General features: G+C 39.4%; 1 protein-coding gene and 1 long non-coding RNA gene across 8 annotated transcripts in view; one reads left to right on the top strand and one right to left on the bottom strand.

Annotated features, from left to right (window-relative positions):
* The window catches only part of LOC124183578 (sodium/calcium exchanger 1), a 1216563-nt gene that overhangs the window by 563444 nt on the left and 626028 nt on the right, over positions 1-27091 (bottom strand). The gene's annotated exons all lie outside the window — the stretch shown is intronic.
* On the top strand, positions 5483-8356 carry LOC124183584. Its single transcript, XR_006871009.1, has 3 exons — positions 5483-5493; positions 6609-6613; positions 8197-8356. It is a non-coding gene; the product is annotated as an uncharacterized LOC124183584 (long non-coding RNA).

The following is a 27091-nucleotide window of genomic DNA, read 5'->3' as shown; positions in this document are numbered from 1 at the left end:
GGCAATAACTAAACAAAACCCCATTTGACGCGCTAACCGCGATCGTCCTTGACTATATTATAGCACTAATCGCAACATTTGATAATACGCCAACGGGCAAAATTTTAAAGAGAAATGATGGCTCGACTCGCTAATTGCAACTCTTATTATTACCCGAAATCATAATATCCTTATTCTCCCTTGATGAGGTCTATCGTAACGAATCCAAACTCAACTTTCTTAAGATCTTCCAAACTCGATTCGCGAATTTGAACACTCCTCTTTTGACAATTCGCGACCTACACGAGATGCAACACTTGACTCGAATAACGTGGCTCGACCACGTACAGCGGAATTCTGGCTGTACGAAATTTCAAAAACACGAGAAACGCGATTCAACACCGTGACTTGATTCGAATTTTCCAATTATCCAAAATGCATTCAACCAAGTAACGCGCAACTCAAGCTACCAAGCTGAAGTATCGGCCAAATAATTTCGAGTACTTTCGATAACGCAAATCCCAGATGGCTATCCGTTCCTCGGCAAGCCGTTATTTAATGACTCTAGAAATCCTTTCGCGAGAATGTCAACAGCACTTACTGGCCCACATCTACTGCACAAACTCCTCAACACCCTCGTGTCTAGCCGTCGACATTGTCGCCACACTCCACAAAAAAACAAAAGAGCTTTCAAATCGACGACCAGCCGCAAAACCAATCTCGGTACGCTATTACCTACGTGACGTCATACCCCCAAGAATACGCAACAATCGATCCGTAATCGATTTCGTAGATTGCGCAACTTGGCGCGCGCCTGTCGTCGCATCGCGGCGCAGAACTTTAGGCTAGATCGCGATGCCGTCCTCCGCGCAGCTCTATGATGGCTCGGGTGTGAGCGGAGTGGTGCTCTCTTGTCACTAGTCGGTCCGTCGCGCGTCGTAAATTCGATGGTCAATTGTTAGCTGGGAGAAGGGGGAGAGGCTGCGGCGTGCCGGTCGCCAGTGGGGATCGACTCCACCTTGGATTCCCGCGATGCAGAGATCTTCGTTTGCTCCCCCTCTGCAGCCTTAACATCCTTCCCTTGAGATCAGCGCGATTCTGCCACTCCGCAATATCCTCGAATTCGTGGTTGACCTCATGCCTGGTGCCGTTGTACTCGAAAAATAAAAAAACAGAAGCCTACAATATCGTAGTCGCTATTCACTACAGTGTCCCCTCTCGGAAGCTCGGATGCGTGACTCCAGTTCTAACGCTTTATTTTAACTACTTCGCTATCGTGAAACCCTCGAGTTTGTTTGCGCCCAGGGTTCAGGGAACCCCTTGTAACGGGCATCAAAAATGCCACATTACAGAATATAAGATCATATCAATAGAAAATTAAACGTGAAATACGAATAGTTCCAGGTGGAACTTAGAGAACTTGGAGGTTACGTCATGCGCAGACAAAAAATGTCTGGAGTTCCGTCAAAAACAATCATTGGAAAATCTTTACAATCCCCTACATTTGGCGGATCACGATTGTTTCAAGGGCTGCAATAATAAAATAGTGGAAATTTCAGACGATTTGAGGGAAATAATGAGAGAAAACTTAGTAGCGTGCAATCCTCTATCTGCTTTAACAAATTATGCGTAATTTATTTCAACTCTTATATTATTATATTTCTTTCTCCAATCAATTCTAATTCTACACCCAATAAATAATTTTTTTACCAGACATCTATTTTTATAACTTTACTCTTGATAAATTATTGTTCATAGGAATTGATTTTCATATCACATTTTTTGATTTACATTGAACTGTTATGCTTTTATTGAAGTTCTATTATGGAAAGCTGGACCAAGGAACAATAACAATACCAATGAATTGCGATGTATCATAGATGGTAGTTATTTTCCGATCAAAATTGTGTATTAAACAGGTCTAGAAGGTATTGTCCTATGCTGCCACATAATCAGAATGGCCTTTCAGAAACTCAAAGATATGAGATCAGTGAAATTGTTATTTGTAGTTCAGAATCTTCATTAATGGAAAATCTGGCAGGAATGCCATTTAAATCATCAAAAATCTGCTGCGAAACTGTGTTAGGTAGATGAGATGGTGACGTTGTGCGTTGCAGCAATTTGTGAGGAGAGCGCAGCTTCGTATGTCACATTGAAAAAAGAAAGGTAATTCAGGATTACAGGTTCCAGGTGCTACGATCTGTACACGTACATGAGTAACAAAAAACCTAATTGGCCCGAACACACAGTAAAATATTTTTATCGGAAAACATTCAGTAAAAAGTTAGTTAAACATGGTTCGGAACTTGAGTCATCCGCTCGAGGAGTGTACGAAGCTGGAGGGTCAAGATGGAATTGTATTTCAAAACAGCAAACCTCACAATTTAATTGAAATAAAATGTCCCTTATCTAGTGAAACAAAGAGTATTAGAGAAACTCTCAAAGACCTCAAGTTTTTAACGATTAAAGACTGTTGGATTTTGAGGGATTGTTTATTTTATATTTATTAGATGATCATTTTGTAATTTTAATACAGAGTGTTAAGGTTTAACATTTTCGTGCTTAACTAATGCTTTCAGTGCGAAAGACGAACGAAGAAAAGAAGGATTAGAATAACGACGCGCTTCAGGTGTCGTGGCATACGGGGAGAGAGAATCACTGTCTCTCTCTCTATAAGATAATAGTCGACATCTAGCTTCGGTGCTGCGTAAGCTCAATGTCTACACATACAAATTTAATTATCGAATCTATAAAGCAACATAAAAATCGTTAAGAGTCAAATTTATGAATAAAAGTGGCTATAACTTAACAAAGACGGAAATATTTGCCTGAAACAGAAGCACAAGTATTATGGCCAAGTTCAATTCGGCATGGCATTTCTAAGTCTAAAAGTACCTGATTTTATGATTTATGCACCATTTGATAATAGTATCATGATATTGTCGGTGGATTTGGATAGAACTTTTGTTTTGCTATTGTTTCCTGTCTTAAAAGCCCCTTACTTCAATGAAATGTTACATCAGGTTTATTTGAAAGAAATACTGTAATTGTTATGGGTCGTAGCCATTTATTATTATATACTTCACGTATTAAATACAATTCACAACCTCAAAAATAGATTGTATTTATATATCACACCATTGGAATAAACCAGTTAATTTATTTATGTATCAATTATCTAAAAATTTTAAGGATATATTTATACATATTTTAAGAATACACAGTAAAATTTTTGAAGAAAAAAACTGAATATTTTTCGAGTTACACGCTATCTCCGACGGCACTGAAAAAAAAATCTTCCACTGCTGCAGTGATTCCGGCCTTCTCCGTGGATGAAACCTAAAAAAAAATAATTCTTGTTAAACAAGAAGATATTGTCCGTACAATGACCTACGGTCGAAAAAAAATCAAAAATTGACAAAATGGCGGCGTTTTTAAAAAAAAAGTTGAATTTTACCTAAAATTTTGGCCGTTTTTGGCCTGCCAAAATTCGATTTTTGATCAAATCAAAAAACTGGTAGGTCATTGTAAGGACAATATCTTCTAGTTCAACAAGAATTTTTTTTTTAGGTCTCATCCACGGAGAAGGCCGGAATCACTGCAGCAGTGGAGGACCTTTTTTTCAGCGCCATCGAAGATCGCGTGTAAATCGGAAAATATTCAATTTTTTTCTTCAAGAATTTTACTATGTATTCTTAAAATATGTATAAATATACCCTTAAAATTTGAAAATAATTAATAGCGTAGTTTTTTTTTTTAAATTCCTAAAAATCGCCTTTTTTAGGCTGTCACACTAGGCGTGCCCCTTAAGGTTGTTCGGACATGAGGCAATTATAAAGATTAAAAGCTGGTTTTTTGATATGTTATTAATCGCTATCACATACAACTAAAATAATTTTTTCAAACAGATCTGACGAAGGGTTATCGTGTAAATAATTAATAAAAAATTGAAATCTGACATGTAGTTTATAGGGAATGTTGACGAGATGGACATATATCGAATTATGTGACCACTCCTTGCAGCAACATTAAAATCATTGGAATGGGAATCACTGTGGTGTTTTGCTTTCAGTGCTTTTGTTGTTATCACAGCGTTACAGTTTTTATTTATCTGACTTAATCCACGTGGAGCTAACTTTTCTGCATCATCTGCGGTTTGTTTGAAAATTGACAAGGTACTTGCTTTTAACTCGCCACCAGTTAAAGGCTTACCACCTGGAAAATATTTATGTTTAAAAGCTTCTGGATCACTTGCATAGTTACTCCATAAAGCACATGAATCGTGTTCAGCAAAAGCATGTGGTGCAATATTTAGTATTACTGCCTTCGTTGATTCAATGTTGCTTTCATTGGCCCGAAGAGTACTATTAAAGCAACATATTAAATACTCCATTGCAGCTTTTGAAAGTTTCCACTGCCAATATCTGTTCACTTGCCAATATCTGTTCACTTGCCAATTTGATGATCAGATTCCCTACGTAAATTCGCAATAGTACATGAGTCTTCGTCACCAATTGATGTCTTTATTTCAACATTTTCTTCTGCAAATGTTTCATTTTGAGTTAGAATTTGAATTGCGATGTTTGCCTCCAGTGCTTTTGAGCTGCCGACGAAGTTACTGCGACAGTCATGTTTCTTTTTAGATTTGATACGACAATACCTACAACCTTTATTTCTGGTCGCGTAGGCCACACATTTGTGGCTGTATTGTCCATATGCAGTACCATGACCTTATTTACTATTATAACATCTTCCGGATCCTTTCTTCAACCAAGCTCCATCGTATGACAGCCGTAAGCCAACCTTCCTCTTCTTAATTTCCAAAGTATCCTTGATACTCTGTGGCTTCCTGTTACGGTTTTTATGAAGGTATGGACTAGAGTTTGTTAAGGTTTCTTTAGAATTACATTCATCTTGGGTGAGAATTCCAACTGAACTTATATTTGTGGCTCCGATATCAAAAATAGAGTCATCATAATATTCATTTCCTACTCTGGACTCAATCATAATATTTAAATTGTCAAATTGTTTGATAATATTATCAGCATTTGAATAATTAGTTACTTCAAAATCAATCCCTACTACATTATTATTACCATCTATCGTTACATCAGTGTAAATATTCAAATTGGCAACCTACTTGAGAACTTCATCAGCACCTGAATTCAGATCGACTTCAAAGTCAGTATCTATTGAATTGTTATTAATGCAATCAGTATTATTATCGCTATCTGTGGTAGGATTAATTACAATACTGGTAGTAACAGTCTCTGCATCTAAATATGCTATGTCTGCGACATTTGCTCCAAAATTTAAAGGTACTTCAGAATCACCACCATGAAAAGTTTCTTCAGCACTTGTTCCATCACAAAATCTGGATGTGAATAAAAAAAAAAGAAATTTTGTTTTCTGTCACAAAAATATTTTTATTTTTACAGCAATTTTTGAATTTGATGTAGTTTTAATTTGTTGAAAGAAAATTGAATTAATATACAAGTTTAAATGTGCACTTCCGTTTTCGTTTCGGATGTGAGTGGCAGGTGTGTGAAAGAGCGTGATTGGAAAGGCGAGAATTTAGCAGGATAGCAAAGGGGAGGAGAAAAGGAAATAGGGCAGAGAAGGAGCGGGGAAGACATAGACGGGAGGACGGGTGAAGGAAAAAGGGAAATGGGAATAGAAGAGAAGGACAGTTGAAAAAAAAAAGGGGGAGAGTTTTGAGGTTAGGCAGAAGGAGCCGGAGGACGGCAACGGTAAGGATAAGACAGGAATAGGCGGTGACACCTAGGGAGTGAGGAGGGGGATAGAGCAGAGACAGGTAGGCGGCAAGTAGATAAGGTAGGGAGCGGTGGCGGAGAGAAAGAGTATGAGTAACGCGGGTGGCCAAAAAGAAGGGGCGAACAGAGAAGAGGAGGAAAAAAAAAAAGGTAGGCCGGGTGCAGTAGCAGCGTTAGGGAGGGATAGGAGGCATAGCCTGGGATCGGCGACGACCGTGCTAGACTTATGGAAAAACAAGCGGGAGGAGGAAGGGGAGAAAGGGGAGGAGGATGCAGACGAGATACAGGAAAGAGAAAGAGCTTTTGGGAAAAGTAGGAAAGTGCACCGGTCGCCGGAGGGCAAGATAGGTGAGGAAGGGAAGGCAGATGGAGGGGGTAAACAGGATATGCTGAGGCTGATTAGGGAAGAATTGAAGATAGGTCTAGAGGAGGTCGAACGGCAGGGAAGGGGGATCAGGGAAGAAATGGAAAAGTTTAAAGGCGAAATGACTAGAAGGGAAGAGCAGTGGGGAGTAGAGAGGGGGAATATGAAGGAAATAATAAGGGATCTAGGTAAAAGACTAGAAGAGGTAGAAGAGCGGAGAGGGGGGGAGATGGAAAGGGTAAAGGAGAGGCTGATAGAATTGGAAAAGGAGAGTGCAGAAGAAGGGGGAGAAAGGCAGGTACAGGGGAATGCGGAAGTGGCGCAGGTAACAATAGATAGGTTAAAAGAGATGGAGTGGGCCATAGAGAGGAAAAAAAAAGGAAGAAAGAAGGGGAAATATAGTAGTGAGAGTAGCGAGACTTGAGAAGGGAAGAGAAAAGGAAGAGTTGAAAAAGATTTTGCAGCTGATAGGGGTAGAGGTCGAGGTAAAGGATATGTGGGAGGTAGGCGCGAAAAAGGGGGGAGAAAAGGGGATATGGATAGCAAGACTAGGAAATAGGGAGCGAAAGAGGCAGGTAATGGAAAGAAAAAGCCTACGTCAAGGAAGGGAGGAGAGAATAGACGAGGATCTCACCTGGGCAAAGAGAAGAATGAAATGGAAGTTGAGGGAGATAGCAGCTATTGAGGAGAGAAGGGAAAACAGAGTAAGAATAGGGTATGCAACGATCTGGATAAAAGGGAAAATGTGAAAGTGGGATGAGATAGGAGAGGTGCTTAGGGACGGCGCAGGGAGAGAGAGGGAAGAGGGGCAAAGAGAGGAAAGGGGAAAAGTAGGGGAAAGCGATAGGGAAAGGACAGCAAGCGAGGAAAGACAAGAGGGAAGCATGGAAGCACAGGAAGGGGTACGTAGGGAAAGGCAGTCAGGGGAATGGGCAGTGGGGGGGGGGGGGGGGGGGGCAGAGGCAGGGGGGGAGGGAGATAAAGAGGTGTGAGAGGGGAATAGGCGATACGGATAGGGAGGGGTGGAAAGTAGTTTTCTGGAATGTGGCGTGGCTCGCGAGAAAGGATGAAGATTTCTGGAGGGGGCTAGGGGAGTGGGATGTAATATTTCCAATGGAGACATGGACAGAAAAGAAGGAGTGGGAAAGGATTAGGAATAAGTTGCCGGCAGGGTATAAATGGGAAGTGCAGTATGCGGTGCGAAAAAAAAGGAAGGGAAGAGCAATAGGCGGAATGCTGTCAGGGGTAAGAAAGGAGATAGTAAGTGGGGAGGGAGGGAGGGAAGAGGTAAAAGAGGGCATGATAATAAGGAAAATAAGTGAAGGGGGGGGGGGGGGAATGGGTAGTAATAGGAATATACGTAAATGGGGATCTGAAAGAGAAGATAGGGGAATTGAAGGAGCGGGCAGAAGAGATAGAGAAAGGTGCAAAAGTGCTAGTGTGGGGTGATTTTAATGCCAGGACAGAGCAGGAGGGGGGAGAATGTTGGGGCGAAGGAGAGGAGGAGAGTAGGAGTAGGAAATCAAAGGACAGGAAAATAAACTCGGAAGGCAGGCAGCTGGTGCAATTTTTAGAAGAGACAGGATGGGCAATAATGAACGGGAACATAGAGGGGAATGAGGAGGGAGAATTGACGTATGTAGGAGGGGCGGGTGTGACGGTGATAGACTACGCTATAGGAGACAGCGAGGTAAGGGCTAGGGTCAAAAGGATAGAGATTGGGGATAGGGTTGACTCGGATCATTACCCGGTAATAGTGTAGATGAGGGGGGCAGTGACTAGGACAAGGAAGGGAAAAAGAGTAGGGGGAACTAGTAGAGGAGACTGGACGGCGGAGGGTAGAATGAGGTTTGGAACAGAAGTCAAATGGGAGGGGATAAGAGAAGCGGATGTAGGCAAAGAGATAGAGAAAAGAATAAGGGAGTTTAGACGAGCCTTAGATGTAGGACGGAGGGGGAGGGAAGCGAAAAAGGGATGGTGGGATGAGGAATGTAGGCGAAAAAAAGCGGAATTTAGGCAGAGTCAAAGGAAATGGAGAAAGGGGGTGGGGTAAGGGGAAGAGTATAAAAAGGAAAGAAGGGAATATAATAGGCTATGCGAGGAGAGGAAAAAGAAAGAAAATGAGGGTTTCATAAACGAAGCAGCGGAAGCAAGGACAGAAAGCAAGGTATGGGAGATAGTAAACAGGGAAAGAAAGAAGTGGAAGAGGGTGTATGAAGAAATAGGAGATCAGGAGTGGAGGGAGTATTTCATGGGATTATTAGGCGGAGTAGGAAGCAAGGTAACTGAAGGCGTGGAGACGGTGAATAGGAAGGGGGATGGGGAAGTGGAGCTGCAGAGGAAAGAGATTAAAAAGGTGATAGGAAAGCTGTGGGATTGAAAGGAACCAGGGGGGGATGGAATAGTTAGGGTGGTATGGAGGTATGGGGGGGAAGAAATGGAGCAGTGGATATGGAAAACATGTAACAGAGTTTGGGTGGGGGAGGGCTAGCCAGAGGATTGGAGAGAGGGATTGATAGCGCCGATAGTTAAGAAGGGGGAGGGGAAAAGGGTAGAAGAGTATAGGGGGGTGACGTTGATGCTAACTCTATATAAGGTGTATGCGATGGCATTAGCGGATAGGCTAGAAAGAGAGGTAAAGGAAAAGGGCTTGATACCGCAAAATCAAACGGGTTCCAGAAAAGGCATGGGTACAATTGATAATGTGTATGTACTTAATTATTCAATCAATAAGCAGGTGGGAAAGGATAAGGGAAAGATGGTGGCGTTCTTTGTGGACTTAAAAGCGGCGTTCGATTCAGTGAACAGGAAGGTGCTGTGGGAGACTATGGAAAGGAGAGGGGCGAGGGAAGGGCTAAGGGTAAGGATAGAGGAAATTTACAAAGAAAGAAAGAGTCGGGTGAGGAGCGGGGAAAGGTAGCAGAGGCGTTCTGGACGGCGAGGGGGGTAAGGCATGGATGCCCGCTCGGTCCGCATGTGTTCAACCTGCTGCTGGCGGATTTAGAAGAGGTAATGGGGAGAGGGAGAAGGGTTGGGGGGGGGGGGGGGGTGGAGTTGGCCGGCGGCAGGGTATGTACGTTAACTTATGCGGATGATATAGTGCTACTAGCGGAAAGTGAAGAGGAAATGGAGGTAATGATTAGGAAGTTAGAAAGGCATATGGATAGGAAAAGGCTGACGGTAAATGTAGGGAAATCAAAGATTATGAGATTTGGGAGAGGAGGCGGTAGAAGGAAAAACATAGATTGGAGATGGAAGGGGAGAAAGATAGAGGCGGTGAAAGAGTTCAGCTATCTAGGGTATGGAGTCAAGTGCAATGGGGGACAGGAAGCACAGGTGAAAGAGAGAGTACGGAAGGCAGGGGTAGTAATGAGGCAGGTATGGGGAATAGGAAAAAGAAGGTTTGGGAGGGATTGAGAAAAAAGGATTTGGTTATTTGACAGGCTAGTATGGACGGTAATGGAGTATGCGTCGGAGATATGGGGGTGGAGGGAGTGAAGTGCGGTCGAGGCGGTACAGGATAGATTTTTGAGATGGACATTAGGAGTGGATAGGCGAACACCGGGATATCTAGTAAGAGAGGAACTATAGAGGGAGAAGGTAAGTATTAGGGCAGGGAGAAGGCCATGGAACTTTGACAGGAAGCTGGAGAGAAGGGAGGGTAGCGAGTTAGCTAGGAGATGCTGGGAAGAGACAAGGGAAAAGGCAGAAGCTGGGTGGCAGGGATCGAGGTGGGAAAGAGAAAGGGAAAGTTTCTTTGCTGAAAGGGGAGCAGAGAGTACAGAGGTGGACGCGAGAAGGGAGAGGGGCGAGATGGAGTTCAGGTAAATAGAGGAGAGAGAGAGGGAAGAACAGAGAATAGAGAGGTGGGAGAAAATAAGGGAATCGAGGTACAACAGATGGTACAGGCTAGTGAAAGGAGAAGGGATACCAGGGTATCTGGGAAAGGGATGGGGGGAAAGCAGGTGGACGAGGGTGGCAAAATTTAGATTAGGAAGCGAGATGAAGGAGGCAAGGTACTGGGAACAAGAGGAAAAAAGAAGGTGTAGGGTGTGCGGGGGTAGGAGGAAACATGGGAACACGTATTGGAAAGGTGCGTGGGCTGGGATAGAAGGGGGGAAAGATGGCAGGAGGTGGCGAGGGAGATGCTAGGTGAGGAGGGGGGGGGGGGGGGGGGGGGGGAAGTTCTGAATGAGAGAACTGGAAAGGATCAGGGATGTACAAGAGAATGAAAGAGTGAGAAATGAACGGGAAATAGAAGTCGATTAGGATAAGGACGAATTAGGGAATAGAATAAGGTAAAATAGGATAAGGTTAAGTAAAGATGAGGATAAAGAATAAGAAAAGGATAAGAGGGAAAGTAAGGGAATGGCAAGGCAACGGCACAGGGCACAGGTTATTAGAAATTAAGTAAGGATAAGGTAGGAAGTAAGAATAGGGTGAGAATAGGTTAATAAAACATGTAAAAAAAATAAATATTGTAAAGGAAGAGGAAAAGGGAAGTCCTTGTAACCCCAAGGGGATCAATAAATATTACATACATACATACGTACAAGTTTTAATGTATCGAACGTTATAAAATAAATCGTTTTCAGATTTGAGATACACGATTCACTTGAAACTGTTATAAATATTTTGACAACAATTTTGACAGCACCATAGAATCATCTTTTATCTCACTGTTTCTCAGGGTATAATTATAAATATGTCAAAGGCCGTAGGCCGATAAGTATATCGAATCGGCCCCAGAGGGGTATCAGGCTTATTATTTCAGGGAACGTTGGTACTGATTAATGTTATTCTTGGATATGAAGGTCACAACTCAAAACACTTTTTTATCGTGTTAACTTTTCGGCCCTGGTGGGGGCCCTCCTCAGAACATTTTTTTTTTTACCTACCCATTTAAAATTCCCTAAGCTTATCTCGAACGTTATTAGTTTTAAAATGTCTAAGTCGCGTACTGTTTACTCACAGAATGTACACAAATTTCAAAGGTCGTTACTTAATCTAGAGATCAGTGACGCTCACTCGACCATTGTCAAATGCCAAAATATTTTGTTGTCGCTTGACGATGATATTTTAATTGAATTACCGGTTGAAGTGTCAAAAAAATTCTTCGACACACAATACCGGAAATTGGAACCGGCCTTCGACGCTCACAAGGTGGCTAACATCAACAAGTTAGCTAATCTGATTAATAACAAAAAACGTCCCACTTCTAATCCAATTGACCCGACCTCTGAAAATTGGATCGTAAACCTTAGCAATACTGATATCCCTGTCAATGTTACCGACGTGCTAAAAATGGGACCCAAATATGGCATTCCTTTTAAGACTAACTGCATCCCAACCAACAAACTCATCTCTGATTCCGAATCAAAGATTTCCTTCATTTCTTCTAATTCTCGTAATACGGCCCGCCAAGATTTTACCAACACTATAAAAAAGTTCGTCAACACTCCTGCTCCCCTTTACGCTGACAAGAATATCCTTCATAAAATCAAAGAAACTAAGATCTTTCAAAATAACGACAAGGACTTACTTTTCTTGAAGGCGGATAAGGGAAACACGACTGTTGTGATGAACAAACAAATGTACCAGGATAAAATGTTGCAGCAACTCTCTAACAACAACTCGTACAAAGTTGTTAGATACGATCTCACCTGTACCTTGCAACAAGAAGTCAAAAAACTAACAACTGATTGGTCTGAAAGCAAACTCATCTCTGATCAACTTAGACGTCAAATTGCAAAAACGGATTGCCTACCACCTAGAGCTTACGGACTACCGAAAATTCACAAACCGGTACACCGGTACGAATTATAGTTTCTTTCAGTGATAGTCCGACTATTAATCTGGCTCGTTTCCTCAGTCAATGCATAGGTAACAACATCGTACCTCCCGTGTCACGTGTAAGAAATAGTTTTGCTCTGGTGAATGCTATTAGGGACTTTCGTTTTCCAGCTGATCATATTTTAGTTTCGCTGGATGTTGTGTCTTTGTTCACAAATGTACCACAAGATCTTGCAATCAACGCTGTTAAACAGCGCTGGCATCAGTTGGTGGACAAAATTCCGGTCCCACTCAACGAACTCTTAAAAGCTTTGCACATATGTTTTAAGGCTGCTATATTTAAATTTAACCATAACATATGTGCTCAAACTTATGGTTTACCGATGGGCTCACCGCTCTCTCCAATTTTGTCTGATTTGGTTTTGGATGATCTTGAACAATATTGTCTTAATAAACTGGACTTCAAGCCTTCATCCTTTTTCAGATATGTAGACGACATAATTACAGCTGTCCCTTCGGATAAAGTTGCAGAAATGCTTTCAGTCTTCAACAGTTTCCATCCGAGACTACAATTTACCTCTGAATTAGTCTAATCACCAAATTAGCTTTTTAGATGTCCTGATCATCAATGATAACCAGCTCATTAAAACTGATTGGTTTCATAAGGCTACCTGGTCACAAAGGTATTTAAATTACCATTCTCACCATCCCAGATCATACAAAATTGGAACGATTAATTGCTTAGTTGACAGAGCGATCCGACTCTCAAGTATGGAATTTCACAAAAAAAATTTGTCCTTGATTCAGCAGGTACTCAGTAAAAACGACTATCCACCTCTCCTGCTCAACAAACATATAAAGTTTAAATACGATTACATCTTGTCATCGACCAGCCCTAACAACAATATCGATGAAACTACTACACAAACCAATCAAAAAAGCTATATTTCCATCCCATACGTTGCGGGGTTGTTTGAGTCACTCAACAGAACATTCTCTAAGTACAAAATTCAATTTGCAGGCAAATGTGCACATGATCTATCCTCGATGTTTGATTCGGGTAAAGACCCCTTACCCCTGGGTATGCGCTCTGGTGTAGTTTACAAAATACCTTGCAACCATTGCAACATGTCTTACATAGGCCAAACCAGTAGGCAACTACACACCAGGATAACCGAGCATAAACGCAATATTCATGAACACGAGGATAATTATACTGCATTGACGAGACATGCCATCGGTTTCGACCATTCTTTTAATTATTCTCAAGCCAGCATTATTGACGTCGAACCGTTGTATTACAATAGGCTACTGTTAGAAATGTGCAATATTGTTGCACATCTCAATTCTGTCAACCGTAAACAAGACATAAAACATCTAAGTAATATATACACCTCTGTGATACGACCATTGTAATTGTCCATTACCGACTGAGCTTGCTCTCGATTTTACCTCCTTAACAAAAATTTTGGTTTCCTTTTAACCCGTTGACTCTGCGTTGCTCTGATAACTATCGAGATCGACCTCCCCCCACTACACACTGGATGTTCCACTTGTGCTTATGTGCTCTGGACTCAACCTATAACGGCGGTGTGTTTTATTTCATTTTACCAAACCAACAACAAATATGAATTCGTGGGAATTACGTGTCGCGAACGCAGTGTGTTTCGGTTCTTGTTTTTATTGTTTTTTATTGTTTCTATTTATTCATCAATTACCAACACGCATTCTATGTAATTGGAAGTGTCATCTCATACGAGGTAATTCCTCTTTTATACTTGCTTAAGCATCCTTGCATATTATTTATACCACTATGTCTAATTTTGTTAAAACCCAGTTGCACATTATTTTATTTTTGTTCGTGACAGATATTTAAATAAAATGTTCTGAGGAGGGCCCCCACCAGGGCCGAAACGTTAACACGATAAAAAAGTGTTTTGAGTTGTGACCTTCATATCCAAGAATAACATTAATCAACAAATTCCCAAGGTCAAGATAAATCGTCTTCAACGTTGGTACTATTGAGGTACTTTTATTCTGCAAGTTTCAGATCTCTATCCATTACTGTTTCCGAATAAATCGAAAAATACCGAAAATCAGGACAAATTGTTATTCTCAGAAACTTATGAATCGATTGATCTGAATACCGGATATGTTTTGGAAGGGTGATAGTATCTTCGGGGAAAAAAAAATGAAAGCTATATCGGTCCATAGGATCCTTAAAAGAAACCAGTTGTTTTTCTTTACTTTTAATTTTTAACCATGTTACGATTACGGAACAATTATGAAACAATTTTTTTTGAATTCCTCATTTAATTTTCGATGGAATTATGACTGTTTCGAATTTTTGAAAACGGTACGCCATATTAAAATAAATAAGAATTCGATTTTTCATTAAAAAATCGATTTTTTTGAATATTTCCACCCTTGAAATCACAAAAAACGGAGCTTATTCGATTACTGTACTAGTGCAAACAATAGGGAACATTAGAAACACTCATATGAAATCAATTGTTCTTTATTCAATGAACTTAACCTTTATTATGAACTTTATTCATTACTGTAATGAATAAATCAGTATCAAGTACTATCCTTTATATAATTCGATTATGTTTCAAAGAATTCAAACGTTCCCGCTCATCAATCAGTTCATTTAGCATTTATAAGATGGCACTGTAATTAATTGCTAACACTGTTTCTTGTTTTGATGAAAATCCACTAGATCTGTATCTTACCTCAAAATTATTTGCTGTCGACATTCTAAACAAATATTGTTCATACTTTTTATTGTATTTAATAAGTAATGCACTCGAATTTGAACGTAACTCATCTTCCAAAGATTTTTTCGGTTCCTCGTCGTCAAGTTTCGTTTTCTTATATTTTTTTACGCGGCAATAAGAACACAAAACATCACCAACTACAACCGGACGCTCGAAGATAGTTAAAAACTCTTCAGCATCTTTATCAGATTGTATATATTTTGGAGCACCCGGTATTTTTTTTATGAATTAAAACAAATGCAACACTTTGGATTATTAGTTTTGACGTGGACATATTTTCACTTAAATAATATCGTGGGATGGAATTATTTATTAATTACAATAAAAAGTATAAACAATACTTGTTTAGAATGTCAACAGTAAATAATTTTGAGGTTAGATACAGATCTAGTGGATTTTCATCAAAACAAGAAACAGTGTTACCAATTAATTACAGTGCCATCTTATAAATGCTAAATGAACTGATTGATGAGCGGGAACGTTTGAATTCTTTGAAACATAATCGAATTATATAAAGGATAGTACTTGATACTGATTTATTCATTACAGTGATGAATAAAGTTTATAATCAAGGTTAAGTTCATTAGATAAAGAACAATTGATTTCATATGAGTGTTTCTAATGTTTCCTGTTGTTTGCACTAGTACAGTAATCGAATGAGCTCCGTTTTTTTTGTGATTTCAAGGGTGAACATATTGTTACAAAGGATGAAATCACCCATTTTGCCCCCTTTTTAATGATCTAGTGGTCATCATAGATAAAAGACGTTTATAAACCTCTTATGTCTTTCAAAAGAATAAGGTTGCTGCGTCAACCAACATTATTGTAAGAACAGTCTTGTTTCAGACTTAAAACCAGAAACACGTACCCTGCAAATAAAGCTTTTTCACAACATTCATTTACGCCTTTGATTTTGGCTTGATAATCAAGCTCACGAATCCATATTTATTTCCGTAACGTCCAGGAACGTTACAATATTTAAAAAAATCGATGTTTCAATGAAAAATCGAATTTTTATTTATTTTAATGTGGCGTAGCGTTTTTAAAAATTTGAAACATTCATAATTTCATCGAAAATTGAATGAAGAATTCGAAAAAAATAGTTTCATAATTGTTCCGTAATCGTAACATGGTTAAAAATTAAAATTAAAGAAAAAAAAACAGTTTTTTTTAAGGATCCTATGAACCGAAATAGCTCTTATTTTTTTTCCCAGAAGATACTATTACCCCCCAAAACATATCCGGTATTCAGATCAATCGATTTATAAGTTTCTGAGAGTAACAATTTTTCCTGATTTTCAGTATTTTTCGATTTATTCAGAAACAGTAATGGATAGAGATCTGAAACTTGCAGAATAAAAGTACCTCAATAGTACCAACATTCCCTGGAATAATGAGCCTGATACCCTTCTGGGGCCGATTCGATATACTTATCGGCCTACGGCCTTTCTTAAATTTTAAATATATTTGATATAACATTTATTTTCATATCAAGTATATTTAACCTTCATTCAAAATTGTCAACTCTCGTTCAACTTTTAACGCTTCATGACAACTTTCTTTGGCGGCAACATCAATTGCTGGTCCAACTAATCTCTCGTACCGCTTAATCAAGTTGTGATTAACTGGAGGCACATTCAGTGCTGATAATATTGTATTTAGCTACGTTTCTCTAATACCTCCATCTAATATTGCTTTAAAAATCATTTTAGTCAATGATAATTTTTATGCAAATAGTAATGATAATCAAATTTTTAATTAGAAATTTCATGTTTCGCCTGTATTCAAACTACAATATTCACTTACCGAGAGCTAGTTTAAAATTCACATGAAATTTGGATCTTGTCGATTTTCCCTCACTGGTTGAACTTTTTATCAAACGTATTCTTTCACACTTTGAACATTTCAAATGATATACACTTGCTAGTCTACAAATATCTTCTTGTACCAGAAAACGAAAAGATAAAGGCCAATCACATGTCATACACCACATTTCCGCAGCTAATTTTCCAAATCGACGATACGTCGCCTGCTCGGTAATTGTACGCCTAAATTTTCATACTCCGTCTGTAGTTTTTTCACGCTTTCACTTACATTTTTTTCCAATTTATAATACTCTTTCTCGCAAATCGCCCATTGTGTCTGAATTTATTTGCATTACTCATTTTGATATTATAAATAAAATACAACTGAACACCGTACAGCAAGAAAAACATAGACAGCTGTTGAACGCGATGTTGCGAGATCTACGTTATGTGAAAAAATACTTCATATTATTTTTGGCAATTAAATTAATAAATTAATCCAATTAAACGTTATGATAGGTAATGGTTAAATTATAATAATGAACTTATGTATTCAAATTTTTAGTTTTAGTAAAAAAAAATTTTAGATTCTATTATGACTTACGGTGTACTGTCCAAACAACCTCAATCTTCGGTTATAGTGTTCAATATGCACTCTATCTTTGGCAATGCTGCAGTTCCGGAGTTCATCTGATTGAGACAATTGAACTTGATTCCTCAAAAACAGTGGTCTTATCGATTTTATATTATGGTCTTTACAAATATCATCAATTTGAAAGCCTTTATCGACCATTATTGTGTCCTTCTCTTGTAGCAAGTTTATTAGATGGCTCTGTTCGAATATTGCTTTATCTGATACTCATCCTTCGTACGGTTCACTGATGAATAAGATAAGACCACCTGGGGTGACACACATCATGTTTTTCACTGTGCCTGTAGTTTTGTCATGAGAATATGTAAGTAATTTGCAACACAGCTTTTTTGGTTTTTGTATATATATTTCAATGCAATCGAGTACAATACGAACGTCTTTGAAGGTTTAAAAACATGAAGGAAAATTTCTAGAAATTTTTTCTCTAGACGGCCAAGGGATTGCAACCCTTAAGCATTCATACAGAATGTCTAGCATGCAATAAAATATCTTTTTACAATTCTGATTAGTGTAGCATTGGAATAATATCGACAGTAATACATATGGAAGATTATGCTTTAGCTTCGTGAGCGTCATATCTTTTTCGTCCATATCCATTTTAGAACGTGAATCATCTTTGCTCGCAAACTTTATCGTATCAACTATTGCTCCAAGTATTTGAAAGGATTCAATTCCTGTCACGGTATTCAGGTTTTCATCATTTTTCAATTGACGACAAAAACTTGTGAACAAATCACCACTTCGTACCTGAGTTCCAATATGAACTACTGTAGGAATGTTATTAGATTGCACTTGAAGTCCGATCACATTCCCCACATCGGCTGGGTTGTCGTCGTCGTCCCTCTGTGGATTGGATGTTTTTGTGTCACTTTGGCTCAATTCTTTATCCTTATTCTCTCTATCACCGATCATTCACTCTGTCTGTTTTACCAATAACATATTGTCATTTTTCTGGCTAATTTCTACAGAACTTACTGGCAAATTACAAGATGAGACAGCAAATTTTTTGAGTGACTTCTTTTCTGGTGGAATATCTGAAAAAAATTATTAAAAAAATACTAATATTCTTATTTCGTAATAATTATTTAGGTTAACGTTTCAGCCCGGATGGGGGCCCTCCTCAGAACAAATATATTTGGGAACATCTGTCACGAACAGAAAATGATGTAATACAAATTAGTTATTACAATATCCCCGCATAAAAAGTTCATGGGTCACGATGTATATCGAAATCTCGCAAGTATTGTTGTCGGTCATATTGATGAATTGTTGTCGTTTTATTCGTCCTGTGAATGGTCGGCCGGATGTATATGGGGATTCTGTGTTTGGAGTCCCGCTGTCAGTTTGACAGTTGCGTATATACGCGCGCGGTTATTTTCGTATACTTTTAAAAAAAATAATAGTCTATAATGACACAGTCAGTTTGACAGTTGCGTATATACGCGCGCGGTTATTTTCGTATACTTTTAAAAAAAATAATAGTCTATAATGACACATTCTTAGATTGGTGACCACACGACTGCGCAAATATGCTTATACACTCTACGCATAAATTTTAATACCCATGCATCCATGAATAAATCGAAAAAGAATTATTGGAATATCTAAGGAGATTCGATGATGAAGAAGTCAAGTATATAGCGAAGAAATAAAACGAAATGTACATAGATATTATATTCCTTTTTATTACAATCCTTTACATATTTTTATTTTGAAACAAACTTTTGCGAATTTTCAAAACATCGATAGATAAGGAAAATGAGCAAATTGAAAAAAAAAGTTATGGAAAAAGACGGAAAACACTGTATATACAACGGAAAAAAGGAATAAGATGAACCGCTCATTGTTCTATTCGTGCCCTCTGAAACCAAAAATATATATACATCATATGTAGTAATGAAAAAAGTAAGTACGTAGTGTTTATGAATGGCGTCCTTAATTCAACGACTAGAATCAAAATTTCGTATACTTTTTAAAAAAAGGAAGGACTTGTGGGTGCACTGACTATAATAATAGACTATAATAAATAGAATATTTTCTGTACATACTTTTTGCGGAGTTGAAGTGATGTTTATCATCTCGTCAGGATCTAATTCTAGCCCAACAGTGGAAACAATTGCTGAGCCATTAGCAATTTGTAAATACGTATATGAATCCGTCTTTACGATTTCAGTCACTTCGATTGGTTGACCCCTTTTTAAATTTGCATCCATATTGGACCAAGTCGTAATACGGACCTCGAGTTTTTGCTTCCCGTCAGTAATGGAGCCTATTCCGTAGCTTGCTTGTCCACTCTTATGGCGAGTTACCTGAAATTTTGATTTTATCCAACCCGAAATTTCTGCAAATAATTTATTATGTATTCTTATATACTACCGGGTATTATAATTCTTACGGCTTCGCAATTTTACAAAGAAGAAAGGTACGAATTTTTTTGAATTTTATACATGACTTGTTTTTTTAGCTAACTAATTTTATGACCCTCCATTTCTCCAATGTTTTGCCAGGTAATTGATTGTGCCTCCGAGCTATCAATCTCATTGGTTTTGTACCATTCCTTATCGGTAACTTCGGTCGAGTCACCAATAGTGAGTTGGAACGGCACATTTCCTGAGTTATATTTTTTGTTATCGTAAACGAAAACGTTTTCGTAAATGTTATCGTAAACTGGCTCTGATCAAATTATTTCTAGACTAGTCTAATTTCGCTACGACAAGTAATCTGTTGAAACGAGGCGATAAGGTAAGGCCTTTTTATAAATCAACGCCTCAAAGATAGGTCGGTTAATAATGAGGCGTCAGTGCCACGGGTGTTTAGTCCAGTCATTATATACATTTGGAAATGAAAATGAACCGACAAAGCCAAATTTTGGATATTACGTGAGGGGCGGCTAGAAAAGCTTAAGTTCAAATTGTCGACCAAAATAACCTTGTGCGTTTTCCGCCATCTTGAAAAAAGCGTTAAATTTAGTTTTTTCATCATAACTCGGTTCCCCGTTGAGATACGAAATTTTTTTTACAATACTTTTTTGTTGCTCTCTGCACGATCTACAATTAAGGTCTCATACATTTTTGGTGTATCGATCGTCGTTATCGAGATATCGATAAAAAAAAAACCATAAATTTGGAGAGAAAAAATTGTTTTTCGCTATTTCCTTTTTTCTCGTCAAAGACGTTGAAAAATGTCCGAAATGAAACGCACATTATTGCAGCGTCGGGCGCGCTGGGGCCGACTTTGCGGCGCGCTAGAGGTCGTATAAAAATTATTATTATTTTTGCTGTATAAAAATTATTTGATTAATAAATTTCATGTGTTTGATTTATAATTTGGCTGGTTCGTTAATTTATTTTGTATACCAATAATTCTCTGAACTACCATTCATCCATTTTCACGTGTGGATACAACTATGCGAGCGGCTCAATCAAAACCGGGCACAGTCTTACTGAATTTGCGGCGCACTAGAGGTCGTAATTTTTGTCGGAAATGAAAAATAAAAAAACGAATTTGTAAGTCTAAACACGCTCTAGAAGTTTCATTTCGGACATTTTTCAACGTCTTTGACGAGAAAAAAGGAAATAGCGAAAAACAATTTTTTCTCTCCAAATTTATGGTTTTTTTTAATCGATATCTCGATAACGACGATCGATACGTGAAAAATGTATGAGACCTTAATTGTAGATCGTGCAGAGAGCAACAAAAAAATATTGTAAAAAAAATTTCGTATCTCAACGGGGAACCGAGTTATGATGAAAAAACTAAATTTAACACTGTTTTCAAGATGGCGGAAAACGCACAAGGTTATTTTGGTCGACAATTTGAACTTGAGCTTTTCTAGCCGCCCCCCACGTAATATCTAAAATTTGGCTTTGTCGATTCATTTTCATTTCTAACCGGATTTTTCCGACGTAATGACTGGACTAGTTGTACAGTCCTGCACCGAGAGCGATACGTCGATAGAATAAAACTGTATAAATACCATACTAATTGGATTGATATTAAAAATACATACTGCGAACAAATTAATACTCGTATCAAGTTAAAAGAGACATTAATTAAACAACAAAAGGTACATAGATCGGAAAAAGAAAACGACTCCGGTCATGGATCTGTTCCGTGGCATCGCTCACTGCCGTGTCATCATCATGCCCCCACCACCACTACTTATGGGCCCCACCGTCCCCAACCCCGCCCTACGCGATGGGCCCACGATTAAATATTGCAAAGCATAATAAACGTAAAGATGGAGAAGAGAAAAAAAAACCAACATTCTCATCAAACGAAGCAATCGATGGGCTGAATATTGTGGACTCAACGATGTAAGTTTTTATAACGTATTATTCCTTCATAAGAGTTTGTGCATAGGTAAAAAAAATTGAGGAATACAAAATTATATTCCATTTTTTTCAAGATACTTTTTATTAAAAAAAAAAATAATGTTGGTATTCGCCTACCTCTTCTTATCACACTTCATCGTTAGTTGTATGAATTCATGTATAGAGATTCTTCATGTCTCACGAACGCCGCATGTATGTATACCAATGTCATTGATTATTAATATCGCTTTTCAAAGGGACGAGGAAGCATAACCTTAAATTCATTATTATATTCATATAATTTAACCATTATATAAAACAGTTCGTGGCACGACCAAAGCGCAAAGGCGTAGTTGACCGTTGCAACGTCAGCGTCCCCGCGCTCGCCAGATCCCGGGTGTAACCAACACCGGGATGAGGCGAGTGGGAGATCACGCGCTTCAGGAATGATCGTCGCGAGGCGAGCCTTTGTTCTAAATTGTAAAATCAGCAAAAACCTTGCTCGCTGTCCGACGCTTCAAGGGGTGTCGGACGAGCGAGCGAAGTTAGTCCCGTTAGAGACAGCTGAGAACGATCTCAACGGAACCCGGCTCCTTCGAAGCAACCGCGTACAGAGGTAGTAAGTCCTTTTCCGCCACCGACGATTAGAGGGTGATACTCTAAGCTATACGCGGTCGGGCAGGCTTTTCGCGTCGCGGCGTCAGTCTCTCGAAGTTAGAAATAAGTGCTTGAAGTCCTGCCACGAACTTAATCGAGTTGTGTAGAGATGAGAGTGAACAGAACTGTGCGAGAGAGTGAGTGAGAATTCAGAAGCCACTAAAGAGTGAGTAGGTGTACATTAAGATGAAAAAACCATTGCGAGCTTCCTCGTCCCGCATTTCTCTCGATTGCTATTTCATTTGCATTGTTATCATTAGAAGCTTGCTTTCCATAAAACATTCTAGTACAATATAATTAAATCCTCCAATCCATTTCCCAGGGATCACCCTGTAGAGGACGATCACCTGCCAACCCACGAAAAAAAATAAGAATAAACCTCTGCGGAAAACTAGAGGGTTAAGTTGTCGCGTGACACATGTATCGTATTGAATAATGGAGCTGGAAGAAGAACTCAGTGTGTGGCATTGGAAGGTTGTGTAGCCAAGGTTCAAGATATTGTCGCCATAAATAAGGTTTGTAATTTAAGGATGTATGGTCATGAAAATTCCAACCGAAAAGAGTTTTGGTGAGAATTTCAAGTAATTTCTGTAGTGGCAAAAATCTGAAAAAAATCAACCATATTGAAGATGATAGTAATATTGATTTTCAATAACAACAATACCAAAAAACTATTAAGAAATTGTTTAAACAATAAATTGTTGCAAAAATTTCTGGTATAAATATTTTTGGATCATACATGACAGATTCCTCGATTTTCCCGAATACATGTTAATCTTTTAAAAATTTTCTTATGATTAATTTCTATCTTATGATTAAATTGCATGAAAAGCGGTGAATTTTGGATATGTTCTCTTTCAAAGGTTCTATATTATACTGACAAAGTATCCGGACCATCAAACGAATACTTTTCTTCAGGCGCAATGCTACGGGCGTGAAGAGAGTTGTTCGAACACCCGAAGAGGAAGCAAAGTTTCAGCACGTCCGTCGAGAACGGAATGCTGAAAATCTGCGCAACCGTACTAGAGTAACTCATACTACTGGAGATATCCGATCCATAGAGGTTTCAGAACAGCAGCAGTCAATAGTAGTACCTTTAGGTCACTGTGTAGAAATTGAAGGTAAAGTGATTGCGCAATATGATTCCGCCAATAGAAGAACAAATCAAGTAGAAGAAATTCAACGCATCAGGCAAGAAACAAATGCAGAAAACCAGCGTCACCGTCGCAACAATAATCAAAATTTCGCTGCTGAGAACGAGCCCCCGATAGTAATTTTAGAATTACAGGAACCAGTTATTGTGTCAGTACCACGGGAATGCGTTACAGAATTAGCAGCTGAAATTATTGTAACACAAAATTATCGCGACCAAGAAGCTAACAATAGATTAGCCGATGCACAACTTTACAATGTGTACCGTGCACGTAGAAGAGAGGAAAGAAACAGTTTTGTTGCAGGGCAGATTACTGGTGTTCAAGAGCACTATGAAGGGAGCATGACTGAGCTCTGCACGCACTGCAGTGCTGCACATTTTATTTCCCAAAAAGTGTCAAATATGCGAAATTCATTTTACGATTGCTGTAGCCATGGGAAAGTGCACCTTTAACCATTACCAGAAATGCCACCAGAATTGCATTCTTTATTCGACGGGACTCACGAGAAATCAAATTCATTTTTCGAATGAATTCGAAATTACAACGCATCCTTTTCGTTTGCTTTGTTCAATGCCAATTTAATAAACTTTAAAGGAAGACGTCCTGGGCCATACTGTTTGAAAATACAGGGCCAAATTTACCATCAAGTAGATAAAGCACTCCACTCATTGCCTGACGAACTGCCCACCTGTGGACAGCTATTCATCGTCGATTCGAACGAAGCAATCGATTCTCTGCAACGGTGTAATACTGTCCTCGATCGAGGTATACTGGGAGCCTTTGATCGCATTATAAGTGAAAATAACGTTTTTGCTCAATCGTATCAAATGATGGGTGAAGAGTTACGAGCTCAACAAGACAATCAATTTAATAGCGCACAACCGCCAAGTGAGTTATAGTTGCTTTTTACGTTAAAATCAGGAACAGATCGTCGCAAATTCAATTTTCAACGAAGCAACGAGGTCGCTGCCGTATTTTCAACGACTGCCGATGGGGAATTTCCGGAATCTTATGTCACTATTCGCCACAAAAACACAAGAAGACTGCACTCAGTGAGTACTATGGATCCCAATATTGAGCCTTGGGTATATCCACTATCTTACCCCTTTGGTACTCGAGGCTGGCATCGGGATCTACGACAAACAGGCAATAATCAAAAACGAGTATCTAGAGAGGCTTATAGCCGATATCGAATGGCTATTCGCGCAAACGGCCCCGGAAATGTGATTCTTTTAGGACGTCGTCTCTTCCAACAATGGGTAGTGGATAACTATGTGAAAATTGAGAAAGATCGCATGAAGTTCATAAAAGAAAATCAACGGAAGATTCGTGTTGAAACCTATTCCGGATTGGTAGATTGTATGAATACTGCAGCACAGAACGCGAATGCCCGTGTTGGACGAATCATCATCTTGCCTTCCAGTTGTAGTGGCTCACCGCGAAATATGATGCAGCACTACCAGGACGCTATGGGAATCGTACGAAAATTCGGAAAACCAGATCTTTTCATTACGTTGACTAGCAATCCAAACTGGCGAGAGATAAGGGAAAATCTTCTTCCTGGTCAGCAACCTTCAGACAGACCAGATCTTATTGCGCGTGTCTTTGACATAAAAAAGAAGCATTTACTTGATTTAATCGTTCGTCGAAATTTCTTTGGTAAAACATGTGCATTCGTGTACACGGTTGAGTCGCAGAAACGTGGTTTGATGAACATTCACCTGTTACTGACATTGAAACACAAATTGTCTACGCCGGAAATAGTTTACAAGTGCATCTTTGCTGAAATTCCTGATCCGGAATTCAATCCTGATTTACATTGAATTATTATGGGTAATATGATCCATGGACCTTGTGGAGCATGGTGCGAAGTGAACGGAAAATGCTCCAAGTATTTTCCAAAACCATTCCGAGATGAAACTACGACGGATGCAGGCGCATATCCGCACTATCGTAGAAGAGACAATGGAGCTTTGTACGAACACCGTGGAGGACATGTCGTAGACAATCGATGGGTCGTACCGTATTGCCCAACTTTGTCGCTTATTTTCAATTGCCACATCAACGTGGAAATTGTAATGAGCGTTACGGCTTCAAAGTACCTATATAAGTACATTTTCAAAGGACACGACGCGGCCGTGATTCAGGCGACAAGTAGGGAAAATGGTGAAGACGAAGAACGCGTTATCAATCACGACGAAGTTACCGATCACGTAGAAGCCCACTACATTGGACTGAATGAGGCGGTTTGGCGTATCTGCGACAAAAAAATGCAGGAGAAAAGCCACCCTGTGATAAGACTCCCCATGTATCTGCCCAATGAGCACAGCGTCGCTATTACGACAGACATGAACGACGACGGCATGAGGAATGCCATGAGTCGAGTAAGTATGCTAAACGATTACTACGCATTGAACATTCGCGATGAATCTGCAAGATTGTTTGTGTACCCGGATATCCCTTCCCATTACGTATTTAAAAAATCTAACGTTGACGGATCAATCGTATCGAGATGGGAAAACCGGCAACGTAGACACGATGCGTTTGGACGAATGTACTCGGTAAGTCCTGCTCAAATTGAATTGTTTCATCTTCGATTGCTTTTGTTGAAGGTGAAAGGAGCCAAAAGCTTCAAAGATTTCAGGACCGTGGATGGACAAGTCTGCAAGACGTTTACAGCAACATGCCTGGCACAAGGGTTTATTGAAGATGACGATGAGTGGCGAAAAGCGATTGAAGAAGCAGCCGTTTGGATGATGCCTGGTCTTCTTCGCAGACTGTTTATCAGAATTCTGATCGATTGCCAACTAATTCATCTAGAAGAACTCTGGGATCAATTCAAGATAAAGTTTTCCGAGGATTACGCAAGGCGCCTGAGCATGCAGCAGGCTCAAAGAAAATCGTATTTTGAAATCGCTCGTATGCTCATCAACGAAGGTTCGAATCTCTCTCAATTTCCGGGGATGGAAAAGATAAAAATCTTAAACGAAGACGACGAGCCTGATACGTTACCAGCTTAGTTTACCGACATTAGTATGCAACAGTATGGACAGCTAAATGATACCCAAAAGATGTTTGTTGATGCTATCCTAAGTGCAAGCGATAACGATGATGTCGAGAAAACTTGCTTTTACATCGATGGTCCTGAAGGATCTGGTGGGTCTTTCACTCACATCACGCTCTCAAATCTCGTTAGAGGTAGAGGAAAGTGTGTCAGTGCTATGGCCTTCACCGGAATCGCAGCGATATTACTTCCTGAGTGTAAAACAGTGCACAAGACCTTCGGGCTCCCAGTACCGCTGTATGAGGATTCCACATCAAGCATCACGGTGCAATCCAAATAGGGTAACTATTTAAAAAACGTTGATCTTTTTATCTGGGACGAAGCACCTATGGCACCACGCTATGCTCTAGAAGTCGCGCATCGAACGTTACAAGATATTATGAATAATAACCTACCTTTTGGCGAGAAAATTATTATTCTTGGAGGAGGCTTTGGACAACTTCTTCCGGTGAAAATAGGAAGCACGCAAAGCGGAACAGTGAGTTTATCAATTAAGTACAGCGCACTATGGCGACACTTTTCCAAATACGCATTAACGGAAAACATGAGAATTTTCCCAGCGAAGTGGAGTTTGCTAAATTTCTACTTGACGTTGGAGATGGACTTCTCAACGGTCCAGATGATAATCTTGAAATGTCAGACCGTTGTGTGGTAGCTGCAAACCGGGATATAGTAGAAGATACCTACGGACAATTAGTAAGAGCGAGACGATTCAAAGGTGTGGCAAAATGTGCCATTCTGTCTGTTCGAAATGTT

Source organism: Neodiprion fabricii, chromosome 5, assembly GCF_021155785.1.
Source record: "Neodiprion fabricii isolate iyNeoFabr1 chromosome 5, iyNeoFabr1.1, whole genome shotgun sequence".
NCBI classification, from domain to species: Eukaryota; Metazoa; Arthropoda; class Insecta; order Hymenoptera; family Diprionidae; genus Neodiprion; species Neodiprion fabricii.
This window is presented reverse-complemented; position numbering and strand designations above follow the sequence as displayed.